Source organism: Sciurus vulgaris (genome assembly GCF_902686455.1).
Source record: "Sciurus vulgaris genome assembly, chromosome: X".
NCBI lineage: Eukaryota > Metazoa > Chordata > Mammalia > Rodentia > Sciuridae > Sciurus > Sciurus vulgaris.
In genome coordinates this window covers 50,573,777-50,597,005 of record NC_136471.1, presented here as the reverse complement: position 1 = coordinate 50,597,005, position 23,229 = coordinate 50,573,777, and positions in this window count along the sequence as shown.

The following is a 23,229-nucleotide window of genomic DNA, read 5'->3' as shown; positions in this document are numbered from 1 at the left end:
AGGTATCACAATGCAAGACTTCATATTATACTACAGAGCTATAATAACAAAAATAACACAGTATTGACACCAAAACATGCATGAAGATCAATGGAACAAAAGACATAGAGACAAACCCACATAAAAACAGTTATTTCCTACTAGACAAAAATGCAGAAGTGGTATGCTGGGAGAGCACCAAATTTGTCCTAATGCACAAAAAGTCAACTGAAAGTATGTCCTAACTCAACCCACCACATAGTGGTGAGAATGGAAGTTGAACCTTATATCTAACAGCTTCAATCTTAGACTGCTCCAATTGGCAGGTCAGATAGCAATACAAAAACAGGAAGGGGTTAACAACCCCCACCCCTTGCTCTATCAGTACATAACTCAAGAATTGTAAAGCAAGACTGTTGGACATAGAAAGTGACCACACAATTTGGTCAATTATTTTGACCACCTCAGTGGAGACAGTTCCTTCATTCTTCACTAAGATTTTGAAGTATTTAATATTTAAAACTTTTATTTTATTTTATTCTTTCTGTGAGTGTGTGTGGCTGTGTGTTAATACTGGCATTGTCGATTGGTTCAGGGACATATATACATACACTTATTTGTTTTTCTTTCCCTTGTTTTAACATTGATTAAATGGGATTACTTACTCTTAAAATTGTCTTTCAAGGATTTGGATTTTTTTGAATTGTATATTTTAGTATGGTTTTGTAGTATTTTCATTTGCCTATTTCTCTTGCTTTTCTTCCTTTGTTATCTTCTCCTGCTAATGACCAAATTCTATTTTTCTCTCTCCTTCTTTTCCAATTCTTCTATTTCTCCCCTCCTTCCATATAAACACCACCTGTTACATCACTTCTGCATTCTCTGTTCACTTTTTGAAATTGTTAAGTGTTATAACTTCCTAACACATTTCCTTTTCATCTATTAATTGTATTTTTATCACCTTTGTTTATATAACTCCCACCCCCACCATTAATGATAATACAGTCAATACTGCTGCGGATGATATACTTGACACCTGCTACTTGATTTGAAGCCAGATCTAGTTCATGGTTATTACTGCTGATATTCCTCTTTATTGGTGGCAACTAATGTTGACAACATCATAGTATGAACTGGGTATTTATACTGACACTGTGTATTGTTTGTTTTTGCAATGGTCATTACTATAGATTATTTTGTCCCATTCTGTGAGGTTCTGGGAACCTATAGGGACACTACAATTTCACTGGTTAGAGATTCTGCTGCTGAACAAAACATTCCCTGACATTACTCCAACTCAAAGTAGTGAGTTGACAAAAGCCCCAAACCAACACAGACCCAAGGATGAACAATCAGAGAGGGAACTCAGATCACACCCTTGGCATCTATGCATATGTCAAAACAAATCACCCCCCAGAAAATCCACAATCCCCCAACAAGAGATCCTACTGATAGCAAGGCCAACAAAAGCCCAGAGAAAGATTATAGAAAACTGATAATTAAAATGTTCAATGAACCAAAAGAAGTTATAAGGAAGGGAATAATAGATAAATTACAGGAGCTGAATAGAAACCAAGCAGAATTCCTAGAAATGAAAGACATAATCAATCAAATTAAAAATTCATTTGAACATCCATAAGAGATTAAATTGCATAGGAAATAGAACCTTAACTCTTGAACACAGAACTTCAAACACTGAAGGCGTAGTATGATCTTGAGTACACAGAAGGAAATAAAGGGAAATATATAAAACATGATGAGAAATTATGAGAACTCTAGGACAATTTTAAAACACGAAACCTGAGAATCATTTGGATAGAAGAGAACATGGAGAAACAATCTAAAGTCAAGAGAAATATTTTCAATGAGATAGTTACATAAAATTTTTCCCATATCAGTGGAATGAGACAAATACCATTACCCTATGTACATGTATGATTACATGAATGGTATGAATCTACATTGTGCACAACCATAGAAACAAAATGATATACCCCATTTGTGTACAATGAATCAAAATGCAGTCTCTAAAAATATAAAATAAATTAAAAAAGAAACAAGATAGACTTCCACATACAGGAGGCTTACAGCACCCCAAATAGAGCTAGTCAAATGAGAAGTTCACCAAAATATATTATAATCAAAGTGCCTAACATGAAAACTAAGAAAAGAATATTAAAAGCCACAAGAGAGGAAGTATCAGGTGGCATTTAAAGGCAAACCAACAAGGCTCACTTCTGATTTCTCAGCTCAGACCGTAAAATCAAGGAGGGCCCAGAAAGACCTACTCCAAGTGCTAGAAGAAACAACTGCTAGCCAAGTTTACTATACCAGTGAAGTTCAGTTTCAAATTTGAGAGGGAAATAAAAACTTTTCAAAACAGTAATGAAGTAAAAGAATTCATGAAGACCAAGCCAGCACTATAAAGAATATTCAAAGGTACCCCGTACAGATGGGAACTGAAAATCAATTTCCAAAGCTTCCAAACAGAGTAAGTTCAACAGAAGAATAATCCACTAAATGAGAATCAAGAGAGAATAAAATATAGCAAAAAAAATGGCAGGTCACATAGACACATACTCATACTAAGATTAATGGTCTCAATGCCCCAATTAAAAGACAAAAATTAAAAGAATTGATCAAACATAAAGATTCAACAATATGTTGTTTACAAGTGATTCAGTTTATAGGCAAAAACAACCACAGACTGAAGGTAAAAGGATGGCAAATATATTCCATGAAAATGGTTCAAGAAAATAAGCAGAAGTAGCTATTCTCATATCTGACAAAGCAGACCTCACGCAAAACTTAATCACAATAGACAAAGAATGCCACTACATATTAATAATTGGAACAATCCAACAAGGGAATATAATGATAGTGAACATTTATGCCCCAAATATCAACACATCCAATTACATGGAAAAAAATACTCCATGACATTATGTCCCACATATACCCTGACACAATAAAACTGGGTGATTTTAATGCATGCTTATCACCATTAGAAAAGTCCTCAAAACATAAAATCAATAAAGAAATCTCCAAACTAATCAATACTATAAATCAAATGGACCTAATGGGCATCTATAGTATATTCCATCCCAAAGAGCTGAATTTACCTTCTTCTCAACTGGGCATGAAAATTTTTTCCAAAATATATCATATTTTAGGACACAAAGCAAATCTTAGCAAATAAAAATATTGCTATTTTCCCATGTATCCTATCAGGTACTAATGGAATGAAGTTAGAAATCAATAGCAAGCAAAATAATAGAAAGCACATAAACACATGGAATTTGAACAATACAGTCTTAAATGAAGAATTTATCAAAGAAGAAATGAAAGTGGAAATAAAGAAATTCTGAGAAATGAATAAGAACAGATATACAACATATCAAATTCCCTGGGACAGAATGAAAGCAGTTCTAAGAGGAAAACTTATATCACTAAATACCTACATTTAAAAATTACAGCGATTCCAAATGAATGAGCTTATGCTCCAGCTCAAGGCCTTAGAAGAAGAAACTAACCCCAAAAGCAGTGGAAGACAGGAAACAGTTAAAAGCAGGGCTGAAATCAATGGGATTGAGAATAAGGAAACTATACACAGGATCAGTGCAACTAAGAGTTGGTTGTTTGAGAAGATAAATAAGATTGACAAAACCTTAGCCAAACTAACCAAAATAAAGTGTGAGAAGAAGCAAATCAACAAGTTCAGAGATGAAAAAGAAGATACCACCATGGACTCTTTTGAAATCCAGAGGATTATCAAAACCTATTTTAAAAATTTATACTCCAATAAGCCTGGAATTCTGGAAGACTGACAAATTTCTAAAAACATACGACCTGCTCAAATTGAATAAGGAAGATATAGAAAATCTTAATAGAATAATACTAAGTAATTAAATTGAAATAGATACTCAAAACCTTCCAAGAAAGAAAAGACCAGGACCTGAAGAATTCTCATCTGTTTTCTACCAGACATTTACAGAAGAACTAACACCAGTCTTTTTTATATTATTTCATGAAATTGAAAAATAGGGATGACTACAAATACATTTAATAAAGCCATTATAACCCTGATATCAAAAGCCATACAAAGATTCATCAAGGAAAGAAAACTATAGACCAATATCCCTGATGAACATAGATGCAAAAATCTTTAATAAAATAGTAGCAAATCACATTAAATATATATAAAATGCACCATGATGAAGTGGGTTTCATTCCAGGAATGAATGGTTGGTTCAACTTATAAAAATCAGTAAATTTAATCCACCACTTAAGCAGAATTAAGGACAAAAATCACATGATCATCTCAATAGATGCAGAAAAGACCTTTCATAATATCCAACACCCATTCATATTTAAAGTGCTAGAGAAATTAGGGATCAAAGGAACTTACCTCTACATCATAAAGGTCTTTTGTGACAAAACGAAAGTCAACAGTATATTAAGTGGAGAAAACTAAGAGAATTTCCTTTAAATCAGGAATAAGACAAGGCTGTTCACTCTCACCACTCCTATTCAAGATAAATCTCAAAACATTAGCCAGTCCAATTAAGAAAGAGAAGGGATCAAATGGATATAAATAGGGAAAGAAGAATTGAAATTATCTGTTTGCTGTCAATGTGATCCTATATCTAGAAATCCCAAAGAACTTCACCAGAAGATTTCTAGAACTTACAGACGAGTTTAGTAAAGCAAAAAAATATAAGGCCAACACCCATAAATCAATAACTTTCCTATACTCCAACAGTGATTTGGCCAAGCAATAAATCAAGAAAATCATACAATTCACAATAATCTCAAAAAATATTAGGGAATTAATATAAACAAGGAGGTAAAAGAGCTCTACAATGGAAATTATAGAACACTGAAGAGAATCTTAGAAGACAGAAAGATCTCCAATGTTCTTGGTAGGCAGAATCAATATTGTTAAAAGACCTCACTACCAAAATCATTATACAGATTCAAGGCAATCCCCATCAAAATACCAATAATATTCTTCACAGAATTAGAAAAAAACAATTCTTTTTCAGGTAATTTGGAAGAATAAGAGACCCAGAATTGTAAAAGCAATACTAATCAAGAAAATCAAATCAGGAGGCATCATCATATGAAATGATACGAAATTATATCACATAGCTGTACTACTCAAAACATCATGGTCATGGAATTGGCATCAAAATAGACATCAAGATCAATGGGACATAATAGACAGCACAGAGACAAATCCAAATACCTCTAGTCATCTTATATTTGACAAAAGTGCCAAAATGTCTTAGACAAAAGAAAGCCTTTTTAACAAATTCTTTCTACCTATATGTAGAAAAATGAAATTAGACCCCTCTTTCTCACCATGCAGTAAACTCAAATTAAAATGGATGAAAGACCTAGGAAGTAGATCAAAAATTTTATAACTGCTAGAAGAAAACATAGGCTCAACATTCCAACACATAAGTACTAGCACTATCTTCTTTAACAAGACCTCCACATCACAAGAAATAAAACCAAGAATCAATAAGTGGAATGCCATCAAACTAAAAAGCTTCTGTACAGCAAAGGAAATGATAAAGAGTATGAAATCAGTGCTTACAGAATAGTAGAAAATCTTGATCAGCTAATCCTCCAATAGGGGATTAATATCCAGAATATACAAAGAACTCAACATCAATAAAGATAACACAATCAATAAATGTGTAAGAGAAATAAGCAGAAATTTCTCAAAAGAAGAAACACAAATGGTCAAAAATTATTTGAAAATTTTTTCAGTATCTTTAGCAATCAGGGAAATACAAATCAAAACTGCACAAAGATTCTATCTTATTCCAGTCAGAATGGTAATGAGCAAGAATACAATCAACAAAAATTGATGGTGAGGATTTTGGGAAAAAGGTACTATTGTACATTGTTGGTGGAACTGCAGACTGGTATAATCCCTCTGGAAAGCGGTATGGGGATTCCTTAAAAACTAGGGATGGAACCACCATATGAGCCAGCTATCCAACTCCTTAGTATTTTTCTATAAGATCTAAAATTATTATGCTATAGTGGTACAGCTACCTAAATATTTAGAGTAGTACAATTCACAATAGCTAAATTATGACATTAACCCAGATGCCCTTTGCCTAATGAATGGATTAAGAAATTGTGGTATATATATGTATACATTGATTTTCTATTCAGGCATAAAAAATAAAATTATGGCATTTGAAAGTACATGTATGGGATGGAAAATATGCTAAGTGAAATAAGCCAAAATCATAAACTCAAAATCAAATGTTTTCTCTCACATGCAGAAGCCAGAGTAAAATAAAGGGAACTGATAGGGAAGGATTGGATAATATAAAGAACCAACCAAATATAAATTAATAGATGAGTGGAAGGAAGTCAAGTAGAGTAGAGAAAGGAGAACAAGAGAGGGGAGGAAGTGGTAGAAAAAATGGAGATGGAAAAAACTGGGAATATGAACTATAATTGATTTTCATGCACACATGAGTTATTGGAAGGAACCCAACTACTATGCATATCTATATAGCTCTAATAAAAAACAATCCTTCATCACTAAACTTTATTGAATTATCTTACACACCCATGAGCCTTTTGGGGTCACCTCATATCTAAGCCATAACACCCACTCCTTGATATTTATGCAAGAAAATAAAATCAGCATATTTTAGTGATACAGCTACATCAACATTTATAACAGTGCAATTCACAATAGCCAAGTTATGAAACCAGTACTGCCTGTCATTAGATGAATGGATAAAGAAAATGTGATATATATACACAATGGAGTTTTATTCATCCATAAATAAGATGAAATTATGTCATTTGATCATAAATGAATGGAACAAGAGAGCATCATGCTAAGAAAATAAGCCAGACCTAGAATGTCCAAGGGTCAAATGTTTTCTTCAATATGAAGAAGCTAAACCAAAATTAGAGGGTAAAAAGTGGGGGTATCTCATGAGACTAGATAAGAGATTAGTGGAGTAAGGAAGGGGATTGTGGACAAGGTAGAAGGGACAGGAAAAGGAAGAAAATGTGGATTGAAATTAACCAAATTGTCCTATATACTTTTATGAATAAGCCACAGTGAATTATATATATATATATATATATATATATATATACACACATATATATACATATATATGTATTTTTTAGTTAGTAATCTATATTACTAAATAAAATAACTAAAAATAAATAAAGACCTGTAAAGTAGAGGAAAGAGAATAGGGGAGGAAGGAGGAGAGGGAAAGGGAAAGTCCTAGGCACTGAATTGAAGCAAATTATATTCCATGCATTTATAATTATGTCAAAATGGACCCCAATATTATGTGTAACTAAAATGAACTAATAATTTTTTTCCTGTTACCATCTTCTTTCCTGTTCACTTTTCTTTGTGGGTTTTTATTCCATTTATGTTTTTTTGAGTACTGCCATTTTAATGAGGTATGAGGAGGAAGCAAAAATATGTAGTTGATTGCAACTCAGAAAGTTTACATTAGTCTACAAGTTTTTAAACATTATCTTCTGCAGGTCTCAATATTTTATAGAAAATAATTTTCAGAATGTTGCTTAAAAATCAAGTTTTCCAAACTTTGTGGGAGTTGGCTCATATATCACTGAAAGAAATAGTTTGCTTTTCTTTTAACTTATGTTCTAATTCATTTAGTCTATGAAAATTACCTACTTTATCATTATTAATGATACATTCAGTCTCTATTAAAGATTAAATGAGGAAAGGGCACCTAATTTTAAACAATAGGTACTCTTAAGCATAGTAAAACAATTAGAATCTGGTTTCTGTTTCTTGATAATATTACGTATCTTATTTCTAAAAATGAGAAATAAAATTTACATGGCAAATGCATAGGGATGTAGCTCAGTGATAGAATGCTTGCTTACCATGTGTAAGACCCAGAGTTCAATCCCCTGTTCTGCTAAAAATTTAACATGGCAAATAACCTCTTTTAATCATACCTTGAATGCATATGTTCATTTAATAGTTAAATTTTATGTAAAAATAATAGCCAAAATTATAAGAAAAAGAAAATATGTTGATCTCTAACTGAAAACAGAAACTGGGCCAAAGGTAAGAAAATATGTCAATCTCTAACTGAAAACAGACACTGGGCCAAATGTATAGTCTGTCCATTACAATAATATTTTTCCTTCCTTATGTATTAAATGAATTGCAGTGCATCTAATACATTGTATAAATTCCCATACTTTCACAACTTTATGTTCTTCCTTTCCCAATATATCCATTTTCATAACACCAACATTGCATGTTACATTGTACATATGGAAAAAATACCTTTATTTTACTTAATCATGTCATTTAACAATTTCATGTTCACAATTACTTGAGATTCATTAATTCATTAAAATGTATTTAAAGGTTTAAAAGAAATTATGAAATATTTTAAGATAAAAATTGACTAGAAATTCTATGAAGTCATTTGTCAAAATGCATTTCAGTTTTCATCCATAAAAGTCTGTTTTTCCAGGTTAGTATTGACTTAAAGAGAAATGTGCAAATTTAGATTCCATCTCCATGATTCATTTCAGCAAGAGGGTAAATTAGATAATGTATCTAGCAGAAACAAAATTCTAAATAACTGTGCATTGTGATAGTGAATTTGAGGCAAATTGAACAAAATTATTTAATATGTGAAAGTATCTCTCATCGGTTTTTTAAAATAATACAATAATTTGAAAATAATGCCTTAATGGAATCCATTAGAAGATCCTATTTGGTCTCATGTTGTGAATACAAATATTCACACACAGACAACACATATATTCGAAATACATGCATCCAAAAAATTATAATGTTTCAGGGTAGTCTTTCAACTCTATTTGACTCTACAGTACAAACAAATAAATGCCCATTCCAAGTTGGGATGGTGATATCTGATTCACATTACTTCTTCTTCCCACCTAAGTATCTCTTAAAACACAGAGCAAAGTGTAAGACCTAAACAGCTATATGAGGAATTGTTTTAACAGATGAGTAGGACTAAGAGGCAAAGGTCATTCACATCTTAAGATGTTAAACAATTATAATAGTGATGTGGCCAAGTAAAACATAGATACAGAAAGTCTTGGCTTATTATCATTGTATAGCACCACATTGGTGACTTAAAGGTTTAAAGAGATAGATCAGAATTTTAAAGTCATAGATGGTCACTTCCATCTGACCCTCTGAATTACCTCTTGTTTAGTTCCTTATGGACATTATAGTTTTCAGTTATGCAAAATTACAAGAGGTGAAAGAAGGTAATGATCAGAAACCAAATTTCTCCCAAAAAATCTCTAATACACCAGAGATCAGCATTAAATATATATCGCGTGTGTGTGTGTGTATATACATGATATAAAGTACTCTATAACTAAAAGTAGAAACTCACGGATAGTTTTTTGGTTACCATTTATAGTAATTAAGGGTGTGGAAATATATTTATATACTTATTGTAAACAAAATAAATTGTAAGAGATGAAAAGGTATATGAAAAAGAAGATGGAGACAGACACAGTGGTGCACGCCTATAATCCCAGGGGCTCCACAGGCTAAGGTAGGTGGAACAAGAGTTCAAAGCCAGCCTCAGCAAAAGGGAGGCACTAAGGAATTCAGGCAGACCCTGTCTCTCAATAAAATACAAAATAGGGCTGGGGATGTGGCTCAGTGGTCAAGTGCCCCTGATTTCATTTCCCAGTACTCCCCTCAGAAGATGGAATTGTTATATGAATTTATGGTTATGTCAGAATGAACCCCACTACTATGTATAAATATAACATACTAATAAAAACATAAAAAGAAGAATATTTTAAGATAAAACTGTAATAATGAAAAATTATGGAGTAATATAAATCAGGTCTATAATCCAAAATTATATTGGCAAATGGTGGGAAGTGCTGAGGGGATAAAATGCTTAATATTTCAACTTATATGAGAAGAAATCAAATATAGCTTACTCAAATTTTATAAATATAGAAAATATAGTTAACATTATAGTCATAAGATTTTATAAAACAACAAAAGTCAAAGTAAGTGGTATGAAACTGGCCACTTCTTAATAATGTTTTACTCTTTTAAAAGGACCCAAAGTCAAAGTAATCTCATACCCTGTTTATGTGAACATAAATTGGTATAGTTTCTCTGGAATAAATTTGGAAGCATACTTAGAGACATTAAAACAATTGTACTTATTGACTCATTAATTCTACATCCTTGAAAACATGAGTTTATTTTTTTTTTATTTTATTGTAAACAAATGGGATACATGTTGCCTCTCTGTTTGTACATGGCGCAAAGGCATACCATTTGTGTAATCATAAATCCACATACAGTAATGTTGTTTGATTCATTCTGTTATTTTTCCCCTTCCCCCCACCCCTCCCACCCCTCTTTACCCTCTATACAGTACTTTCTTCCTCCATACTTGCCCCCCTCCCTAACCCTAACTCTAACCCTAACACTAACCCTTCCCTCCCCCCCATTATGTGTCATCCTCCACTTATTAGCGATATCATTCATCCCTTGTCTTTTTGAGATTGGCTTATCTCACTTAGCATGATATTCTCCAATTTCATCCATTTGCCTGCAAATGCCATAATTTTGTCATTCTTTATGGCTGAGTAATATATGCCCTTCAATTGATGAGTGGATAAAGAAACTAATGGCCATTGTGTATATATACCACAGTTTCTTTATCCACTCATCAATTGAAGGGCATCTAGGTTGGTTCCATAGTCTGGCTATTGTGAATTGAGCAGCTATGAACATTGATGTGGCTGTATCTCTGTAGTATGCTGATTTTAGATCCTTTGGGTATAGGCCAAGGAGTGGGATAGCTGGGTCAAATGGAGGGTCCATTCCAAGTTTTCTAAGGAATCTCCACACTGCTTTCCAAAGTGGCTCCACTAATTTGCAGCCCCACCAGCAATGTATGAGTGTACCTTTCTCCCCACATCCTCGCCAACACCTGTTGCTTGTATTTTTGATAATTGCCATTCTAATTGGGGTGAGTTGGAATCTTAGGGTGGTTTTGATTTGCATTTCTCTTATTACTAGAGATGTTGAACATTTTTTCATATATCTGTTGATTGCTTGTACATCTTCTTCTGTGAAGTGTCTGTTCATTTCCTTAGCCCATTTGTCGATTGGATTATTTGTATTCTTGGTGTAGAGTTTTTTGAGTTCTTTATAGATTCTGGATGGTGCTGGGAGAATTGGAAATCCATATGCAACAGAATGAAACTAAACCCATATCTCCCATCCTGCACAAAACTCAACTCAAAATGGATTAAGGACCTTGGAATCAGACCAGAGACTCTGCAGATTATAGAAGAAAAAGTAGGTCCCAATCTTCAACATGTCGGCCTAGGACCAGACTTCCTCAACAGGACTCCCATAGCACAAGAAATAAAAGCAAGAATCAATAACTGGGATAGATTCAAACTAAAAAGCTTTCTCTCAGCAAAGGAAACTATCAGTAATGTGAAGAAAGAGCCTACAGAGTGGGAGAATATCTTTGCCAATCATACTTCAGAAAACATGAGTTTAAAAATCAGAGAAATCGTCTAGGATATACATATGGTAATGTTCAATGCAGCAATATTTATAGTGAGATATGAATTTGAGTGAGCAAATAAAAGCAATATATGTTTAACAACAAAGAAACAGATGTATAGGGCACAGTACATTTCTCTACTGTAATATAATGTCCACATTCAAATTATTTTTCAGTTCGTTCCCCCCACACTGCAATAAAAACAAAAACAAACAAAAACATAAAAAATGCCAAACATTCCAAAGAAGATTTAATACCATGAAAACCATTATGATATAATTTTGAGTAAAATATAGATCACATAAGGGTATGCCCCCAATTTTCATTAAAGAAAGAATATGTATATAAAGATAAAGAATGAGAAATCTAGGGAAGAGATATATTAAATTTATTGAATCTCATTATAAATAAGTGGTAAGATTAAATGTGGTTTTCATTTCCCCTTCGTGTTATACTTTTCAAATTATCTGTGAGTGTACATTACTTTTAAAATCAGAAGTAAAAAGCTAAGTGACCACAAAATTTGTGAGCTTTTTATTTAAGTATATTATGGGTATTACAATGTTTTTTTTCACCTAGTCCACAGGGGAAAATTCTAAAATCCACAAATGAGTCCTTCCATATATCACTGTGTTACAAATATTATTCGTCTTTCTTGAATGTTTTCACTTTTTTTTTTTTCATTTAAAAAGGAGAATCTTTGGGTGTCCTTCTACTACTCCTATTCTATTCTGATTCATTCTCTGTTACAAGTCAGATGCCAATCCATGAGCTTTTTCATAAATAAAACACAACTTTCTGATATTATGGTTAGAGAGAGATCCACAAATTAGGATCATTAAATCATTTTAGTCACTTGGAGTATCATTTCTTCTTGCAATTAAATAGATTAGACAATACTGAAATAAAATGTAGAATAGAATAGAATAGAATAGAATAGAATAGAATAGAATAGAATAGAATAGAATAGTGGAACAGAGCACATCAGTTTAAAGGAATTATTGTTCTCACAATATGTATTGCAGTTATGTATTTATTTATGTGCTCAGTCTTGTTTCAAAATGTATTTCATAATATGTATCATGATCAAAACTGCTTGAAAGTCACTAGATATAAGAATAAATTAAAAGCAGGAACAATAGTTTGGTCAACAGAGTGTTCTTCTGTTATAAAAATAATTTCAAATTATGTTGCTATTAAAGATGCTTGAGCTTCAACCAATGTGGTATTTCATTTGGAGCTAGTTCTTTCCTGTAGCTCACATTTCCATTTGAAAACAAACATGACTGAGGAATCCTACAGTGAACCTTCAAAACAATGTGTGCTGCACACCAAATTTCATTGATTCTTTATTTCAACTTCCTCCACCAACCAATGACTACATCTGCAAACCAACTACAGTTACAAGCTTTGATCCAGAAAAATAGGAAATTTGCAAATGTACACGAAATTTAGAAATATCTTCAGAAGAAACTTCAACTTCAGCATAGTAGAAGTATACTATAAATGCAAACATCCCCAGTCACAGCTTGCTGATGTATAGACTGCAAATTGAAAATGTCAACACAGCAAACTTACAGACCTCAAATTGCAAATCACTATAGAAATTCCCTAGAATTATAGCATGTTAAGTAGCTTGTATTTCCAGAAGCTTTAAGAACTGAATCATGTAAATAGAATCTTAGAGGAGACAATTTTTTAGGTATCTGAAATTAAAAATGAAATATCTATGGCTCCTCAGATCTTCAATAGTGTGCATAGGTTTACTTTTAGCTACCTATGTTTTGTTCATTATTCTCATCTCTGTCTCTGCCTCAGAAGGTCATTCAGTGACTGTCAAAAACATCTCTCTAGCTTGGTGATACTATCTGTGACTATAAAGAGAAAATAAATATTAAAATGAAGTAAATCCATGGCGTTGGCCTGTCCTGTGGATATGCAAGTTGTTGGTTTCACTAGAAAAGACTTAAACTTTGGAGTCAGACTGAAAATTTTGAGTATGTGCACTGACTTTGTTCAGATTTAGATTTCTATTATTTAAAGTGGAGATGAAGCCAACAATATGCCTACCTTGCAAGTATGGGAGGATGATTAAATTAGTTTGATAAATACACTCAATAAACATTATTTATCATTATCATTTTTACTAGTGCCTTATGGTTTCCAGCTAGACCATGGGAAAACAAATGGGGACCTATATCATGGCCATAGTATCATACCTCAATCAATGCTCTCACTATTCCAATCATCTAAAAGAGGGACAATTTCATTGAACTGTAAACAGTGCTTCATTTTGTCATTTCCAACTTTCACTCTCTCAAGTATTAGTTCCAAATAACTTTGTAATTTAAACCTTCTTTTTACTTGTCATATTCTTTTCTTCTTTTGTTATAGAATGTCTACAATATCATCCACATTTTGCCATTGTGTCTCTATTCCTTTGTACTTCTCATTGTTTCAAGATATTTCCTTGTTTTTTTTTTCCTTGAAGATGATAAAGATGTTTTTATGAACTCATATCTCTGTCAAAGTAACAAAAGGCATGAGGTACAAGTAACAGAGAAAGAAAAACATTCCATGAAGATAGAATTGCATATGTAAAGAGCCTGTTCCAAGAATTAATTGCTGTGTATCTAACTATTCCCAAATTTAGAGGCTTAAACAACATCTTTATTATATCTTACAGATTATGTAAGTCAGAAATTCTGGCAAGGCCCAGTTAAACAAGTATTTTTCTGCTTTGTTGGCTTCAACCAAATTTATTCACTTGTATTCAGATGGCAGATGGGCTGGCCTGGAGGGTCCACGATGACTCACTTACATTTCTGGTGCCTTGACAGAAATAGCTGTAGGGCTGAGTTCAACAGGCACTTTCAACCAAAGTGTCTATTCATGACCTCTCTATGTAGCTTAAGCTATACAACAAAGGATCTTAGTGCACTCAGATCACTTACATGAAAGACCAGAATTCAAAGTGCACACAAAGCAAAAGCCTCATTACCTCTTTTGACCTAGTCTCAGAAGTTAGGACCACTTCCACCTCATTCTGTTTGTTGTTTAGAACTGCAGGAAACAGCCATGATTGATAATAGTCAAATAAAAGAAGGAAAGAAATCTCATAAGTGGCTGACTGAAATCAAACAATGGAGCATGAAAAAAGAAAATTGCATCAAATTATATAATTCCAACAATTCATTAACCACATTCCAAATTACAGAAACTCTATACATGAAGTGTGCTATAATGTAAAGCTCTGGAATTGAAGTCTGAACATGATTGCAAGTTCTGTTAGCACATTGGGCAAGTCACAACTTCTTAGAGCCTCCAATGTTTTGTCTGTAAATAGAGATTAAATACAGTTTGCTCTGCTTATGTAGCAACATACACCTATTGATTTGGAATCAGATGCTATAAATATATGAGATAATGTGTTCTTCATAACAACTGTGCCAGATGGGGTTTTAATTATCATTCCTATTTTACACAATATAAGAAACGAGAGTTCACAGAAATTAAGTAACTTGCTCAAAGTAGCTTATTTAAGCAAACAGAGCCAAGATTTAATTCTAAATCTCTGGCTCCAAAAACCTTTTAACTTCATTTTACTATAGTGTACCTACTTCCTTACTATTGTGATTATTCTGAATGTACCCTTTGTAAGAAATTGCTTTGTAAACTCTAAAGTACTATGTGAATGTAAGGTATCATTATAGTTATTGATTCTAACAGTTGAGAGAGCTATAATTGCCTATAAGAAGATTGATCATGTTTCATGATATACCAGATAAACTACATAAACCTCAAACTCAAAGCCCTAAATGCTCATACAAAGCATGACTGAAAACAAGTAAAATCGTATTTATCAGGCCTAACTAGAATAGAACCTAATTACAGCAATTGCCCTGTGGAAGCTGTTTTTATCCCTCTACTTGTTATCACATATCACACAGAGAAATGTCAATGTGACTCATGTCTGTTAACATTGTTCCTATGGGGGGTGATATTTCTCTCCTTCTCCTCCCCAAACTTTAATGATAAAACAGGATATAGTGAAGAAGAGTAAAGAGCAGAGAAATAGTCTACTTCATTCATAAGCCAGTTTGGTTTGACATGATCCCAAAAGTATTAAATGACTGTCCAGAGAAATTGGAATATTCTTTTATTGGGGGTTCTGTAAATAGAAAATATATAATCTAATCTAAGGAAAATGAAGGGGAAAAACATTCAAATTTATTGCTCCTCTACTACCACAAATTCAGGATGTAGAACTAACATCTCAGAACCATTGGTGCATAAGGTTTTTAAAATACTGAAGTTCAATTTTATCTAGCCTTAACACTTCCAGTAGAAGACAAATGCTGAAATATGAAGAAAAAATATTCTGATGACATTATAAAGTACACATTGTGTAATTCTTTAGATCCAAAATAGAAAACCACCAATTGAACTTGAGTATTTAATCTGATTAAAGCCTTATGATCTTCTAGCTATTTAGAAAAATGATATTGTTACTATTCTGTTGTTTACATAATTATGTCTCTTCAATTTACTAATCTACAGTAATCAGTACTGGTGGTTACAAGTTAAAGTGGTCATTCATTTCCTCTTGTAACTTGTTTCTGATCTCCTATAAATTTAGAAGACTTTATGTATCAAATGCCAACCACATACATAGCATTTATAGTTCCCTAAACACTTTTTGCACATATCATTATATGTATAATTAAACATAACATATACTAAATGACCATTTTCAATAATCATCAGTATAACATAGAGTACTTAGGTGGTACTTAGAAATATAAATAGATTTCAGATTGAACTTACATTTTGACATTCATTTTTGTTGACTAAGACAAATATTTATCTTATTTCTATCTGCAACAATTTGTCAAATTGCTCTAATCACTGTTCTCTGATCTATTATTCATAGCTCTGTGAGTTTCTTATCAGTCAACCTTCATTTCTTTCTTTTGTCCAAAAAGTTTTGTCTTTAAAATACTATTCAGTGCATCAAAATCTCTTAGGACCAAACTTTTACCCCTAAGGTTTTTCCAAATATCATTTTCTAGTGTTAATAACATATTTCTTAGCTTTTACTTTGACTTTAAACTGTGTGAGTCAGCTCATGTCTCCCAATCAACTCTGCCAACTAGAAAGAAAGAAACAATAACAAGTGATCTTAGCTTTTCCAGCATTGACTTCCCTACAGTTATTTTAATCTGATTAGAGGTTTTGTGATGGACTCAGCATAATAATTTGTTAGTTTACTAATGAAGACATGTGATCAATGTTTGGCATTTTATGGGTTGCATTTGCTAAGGACTGATGTAAGTACACTGGCAGAAGTCATTTATTCATATTTGAATTTTTCCTAAACCCATTGTGCCCAGTATACTAACTGTAACATAATGAGCACCCAATCAATGGCTGCAAAATTTTAATTTCCTAAGTTATGAAATAATTTCAATACATAATCTGAGTTTACATTTGAAAGTTTAAAAAAATCTCTGAAGTAGCCAATGTCTGTTGCTTAGTTTGCAAATAAAAGACCCCCAGATTGCTTTGGCAGCTCTGCCACTGACTGTGTAGTGCACATATACATACATAATAAGAAACATTACCTATTATATCAATTTGGGCGTTTAACATATAACTTTCTACATAATTTAAAATTATGTAAGCAATTTTTTTTATTATAAGAGCAGATTTAGTGGCAAACTGTCATTCATACTTTAAAGTAAGCAGCCTAACAAATGACAAAAATGTGATTCATATGTGCAGTTTCCAATACAGAATAAGTTTTCCAATGACTTCAGAGTGCCTGATTATGGAAAGAAATAGGGAGAAAGTATAAATACAACCAATAAAACCTTCCTCTTGCCAAATTACAAAAAAAAGACACATGGGGAAACTTGATATTTAAAACAACAACAAAAACAACAATAGACAATAAAACATCAATAAAAAGAGTAAGATAGAAGTAAGCCATTCAAGCAACTCAGAGTAAAAGTACAAGAAAAATTAGAGCAATTTTTATTTTTTATTTTTTTGTAAAAAAACAAGTTGGTACAAATGGGGGAAATCACTTATAATGAAATACCACAGAATTAACATGACTGTGAACTACTTTGAGAAATCATGTCTCTTTTAAAGAGATTAATGTTTAAGTTGGATTGTTTTTCAACATTTGAAAATTATAATTACCTTAAAATATTTCTATATCACATGCAATGTTTAGAAATGAACAGAATCTAATGTATAAATAAAACTTTGAAATTACATCATAGGAACATATTAAATACTAAATCTTACCAAACATATGAATGAATATGATTTAAAAATTGTTACCTGGAATTATTGTTTCTTCGACATGTATTTTAAGGAAAAGCAAAGCTAATTGGAATTTTATCAGAAAAATCTCCAAAAAATATGAATACAGCTGAATACCTTATGAATATCATCTAAATCAGTTCTACTTGTACTATCTGTGGTAAAAGAGAAGTCCCTTTTTTTCAAAATCCCCAATTTGTTACAGAAAATTTTTGTTTAGTATAGTAAAAATAAGAAGAAAAATAGAAGGGAGAAAATAAAGGTACACACAAGATGCCCCCATCTTTTATATTGCAGAGTCTGGACCTAAAATTTACTCTGTAAATTTGTTATAAAACTTTCCAAAGCTTACATTCATATTCTATGCAGTTGGCAGACTGGTATTTCTCTGGGACCTCCTTGAATGTAACACTTATTTAAAATGAAAACAATGAGACACTTTTAGTAATAAAAACTAAAGGAAATAGAAAGCCAAAAAGAAAATTGGATGAAAATTTACTTTACCCACAGAAAATAGAGACTGTTCTTGACCAAAGTGCAAAAAAGAGAAAAACATTTATTTTACATGATATGAAAAACATTTCTAAAATATAACACAAAAAATTTCCAAGGTCTTTTCTACCCTCTAAACACTAAAACCTTAACCATATTTGCAAGTTGATGACTTCTCTGTTCTAAAATTTAGACTTGTATATTAATTAATTTTATAAAATTAAAATCATAACATTTAACCTTTTAAAATAAGCACCAAATTTCATTAATGTAATAAATATTTACTGATGGCCTACTATATTCCAGTCATTATGCTAAGGATTTTTTTTTTTCACAGACTGCATTTTGATTCATTGTACACAAATGTGGTACAACTTTTCATTTCGAAGATTATGCACCATGTAGATTCATACCATTCATGTAATCATACATGTACATAGGGTAATAATGTTTGTCTTGATCCACCATCTTTCGTACCCACGCCCCCTCCTCCCTCTCATTTCCCTCTACATAATCTAAAGTTTATGCTAAGCATTTAAAATGTATATCAGACCTGACTTCAAGTAATAGTGAGGCAATACTAAACTTTTAATCCTTATAAAGTCATTTTTTTTCCAAAGGTATGGTAGATGAGGACATCTACGTTTCAATTATAATAAAATGTGAGTTATTGCAAGCCCTAGCATGTTCAAATTTTTTCTTTAAATGACAACATATCAAACCTCTAATGATATGCCATTTGTCTCTAATCATATTTGCAAGAACATGGGAAACAGCTCTCATACACTAGTAGTGGCTGGGCAAGCCACTTTTGAAAAGTGTTGATGGGAGAAAACTTGAAATATTACTGTTAGGAATTTTCATGAACATCCCTCATATTTTAAAATTAATGATAAGTATATAAGAAATTAAATAAAAATCTAGTATTTGAACTGTTTCTATCAACTAAAGATTAAAATTGACATAATGCCAAATTTTTCCACAGAAAACATATACCACAGTTTTCAAATAACTGCACACTGACAATAAGTATAATAATATTCAAAAAATATATGCATTTTGCATTTATTTAGGAGTTAACTAGCTGTTTGTAGACATGAAGGAAGGATAAAGGATATTGCAAATATGTCTTTTCACTTATGTCTCAATAGAATAGTCTTCCATTCTAAAATTTGGTGCTCCAAATAGGTTCTTTGAAATTATCACTAATATTTAGGTACAAATGTTCCTTAGTTTACTATCTTTGTACCAATGACAATATTTAAATGTTTTAATTTCTTCGTCTGAGAAAAATGAGCTGTGTTTTCAATAGCTTTCATAGATACAACTGGCCCCAGAAGCATCACTTGCAAATTTTGTTAAAACTTTACCTTACCAACAGGTTACAGTTCAGTGGGTCAGAACAATATATATCAAGATAAAAGTGCAGAATTATAAGAAATGTCATCATGTGTAGTTTAATATATACAAATAAAGTTATAAAAACTGAATTTAACAGAAGAGAAGAAATTACTTAATAGGGTAAACTCTTACAAAGATTTTAGGCTTCTTTTACTATGAGATAAAATTTAGAAGGGTCTAAATGTCCAATAAGGAAGACTTATTTGGATCAATGTCACAATGGTATCTAACATCAAAAGCTTGATTTGGAAGGTTAGGAAGGTTTTAGTGTAGTAAAACCAATATAGAGACATTTTTCTCATGTAAAATAAAATAGATAAATGAGAAAATTAGGATAAGGGCTAAACTATTGAATGAATTGCTTGTTCACAAATTAATGTATCACCTAAGATACTCAGTATAAAGTGGGTTCATAGAGAAGATTGAAGAGTTTATGGCATCATCCTTTAAAGCAAAAAGATACAATGTTTATTCAGGAGATAAAATAAATAATAGTAGAACAAATTGTAACTCCAGCCAGAATATGAAATATCAAACTATATTGTCCCTTCATGACATGCTATAAGAGATCATTAAAGGAACCCTTTGGAATCTCAAATATTCATAAAATGAAATTCAAATTAAATATCATTAAGATAGTAGTTTGACAGGCAAAAAAGGAGAATATTCCTCTTCCCCATGTCACATCACCCCAACACACACCACAAACATACACACACACACACACACACACACACACACACGTAATCATCTCTTTTTCATATTCTATGAAGTTTATAAGAATAGTAAAGAGATTAATGAGAAAACAAATACATAAAGAATATTAATTTAATTAATTTAATATTAATTAATTTTAGAAGATAATTTCCTGATTTAAGAACTTCTAATTCAGTCAGTGGTGGTGGCACATACCTGTAATCCCAATGGTTCTGGAGGCTGAGGTAGGATGATGATAAATTCAAACCCAGCCTAAGCAACTTAGCAATGCCCTCAGTAGCTTAGCAAGATCCTGTTCCAAAACAAAATATAAAAGGACTGAGGCTGTAGCTCATTGGTGGAGCACTTGCCTTGCACATGTGAAGCACTGGCTTTGATCCTCAGCATCACATAAAAATAATAAAATAAATTAATTAAATGAAAGGTTGTAAAAATTAAAAATGTTAAATAAATGAAAAGGACTGGGGATGTGCTTCAATGGGAAAGTGCCTTGGGTTCAATCTCCAGTACAAAAACAAACACAAAAATCCCTAAGTCCTTTGGGTAACAAGGAAAGTTAGTGAAACTGAGGATGATTTTCTAATAAAGTGCACTTGGATTGTGACATAAAATATAAAATAAAACTTTATGACCCAGGTCATGATCATTGCAGGTACTGCACAGGTTGCTTGAAAATATCCTTGGAGTTCCAATTGAAGAACTATGAGTCTCTTCAGCATAGAGCTCTGTAATTGCCTTTAATATCCAGTGTACCTAGGAGTGAACTAAGCAACTTGGAGAAAATATCATCAAAATCTTAAATAACTGCAAATGATTATCATAATTATTTTGAAAACTTACTAGTATGAAATTATGCATGCATATATTTGTATTAAAGTACTGGTATATACATGGTAATAATTATATATTCAGTTATAAGCCCAAGTTTAGCTATAACACACACACCTACACATGCTTGTTATTTTCATTTTTATATTTCTGCACTTCAGAGACTTATCCATGAGCTGAATCAGAAGTGTCAGAACATAGTAATAGAAGCTATTCACAAGCAGCCTAATTATGATCTCTGGTTATGTCCCTAAGCTTAAACCAGATGTAACAAAGACTTATTATTTAATCCGATTAGTGCTAGAACCCATCCCCAGAGCCATTCAGTATTAAGGACCTCTTTGTCAAGTCTGCATCTATCACTGCCAATGAAAGTACATTGATCAAATGTCATTTTAATTCTCTTAATGTTAAATGTTACATACCAGACCAAAATTCTCTCAAGACCTTTTTTCCTTTCTAATATTTTCAGGATAGTTGGTGACACCACAAATATTCCAGCTTATCAGTTACATAAACTGTAAGTTACCTTGTATTTCTCCTTATTTTTGGCTCCTTATATATACTCAATAGTAAGTCTTCACTCTCAGATTCACCAGGATTTCACATTATTTCTGTTGGTTCTCATTCCCCCCAGATCAATTCTTCTTAATAAGATTTCTGGACACATCACTTTCCGACAGTCTCCTAAATACTCATTTGTAACTCTGCTTTTATTTCCTATTATTTTAATGATTTTTCCATGGGTGAACTCATCTGAGAACACAGACTTCAACATTACATACATTATGATGATTCCAAATTCCATATCCAAGCTGTAGGGAACATTCCTCAAGCTTATTGGACAGTAGTCGCTGTCACCGTGGTCTAAGTAAGCCAAACAGTCTGGACAGAGAAACTGAGGTAATGGTAAAGACTCACCATGGAATGAAGGTCTTTGCAGCTGCTGAGGCTGAGTTAGGAGGTGAGAGGAGGCCTCATTCTATTAAGCATCCCAGCAAGCTGTGATGTGAGCTCCCCTGCACTGCTTTGCCTCATGCTGTGTGCAGGAGCTTACCATCCCCCCAGTCCTTTGTCTCAGACCTGTTGCTGGGCAGAACTACTTAGGCATACTTGGTTTGTTTACATTACCTCCACGGATAGTTCACCTATAGGCTGATTCTGTTATGCTTTAACAAGAATGTTAACCTGATTGGATAATGTGTCTATATATGTCTGTACAATCCTAAGTAAAATTAGATCTGTGCCTTCAGAGCCTGGTCTCCAATGTCTGAGTGCACTAGGGTAGACATGGTATATCCTCACCCTCAGTGGACCCCCGTCTCTGAACATCTACACAACCAGGATTTCTTCCTGACTTACAAAAAGAGTTTACATAAGCACCTCAAATCTTCTACCAAAAATTGTTCTCTTCCTAACTCAATTGACTGATTTATATTCCACCCAGTCTTCACTATGATTCATTTTTTAAAAAATTGCTCATATTTATGAGGTTTAGTGTGACATTTCAATACATCCATACATAATAATCACATAAAAGTAATTGGCATAATTATAACCTTGGGCATTTATCATTTCTTTGTGGTAGAAACATTCAAAATCTTCTCCACTAACTATTTAGAAACATTCACTTAATAGATTTTCATCAAGTTATCATGTGTGCTTAGAATATGAGAAGTTGTTTCTCCTAGGTATCTGTGCCCCTCTATCCATTACCTCTTTCCCCACCATCCATCTTCTACTATATCCTTTCCGGGCTCTGCTAACCACTATTCTCTATTTCTTTGTAATCAACTTCTTAACTTTGAAATATAAGTGAGAACATTCATTGTTTATCATTGCAAACTACAATTTACAATTACTCAAATGTAATCCCATATTTTATGCA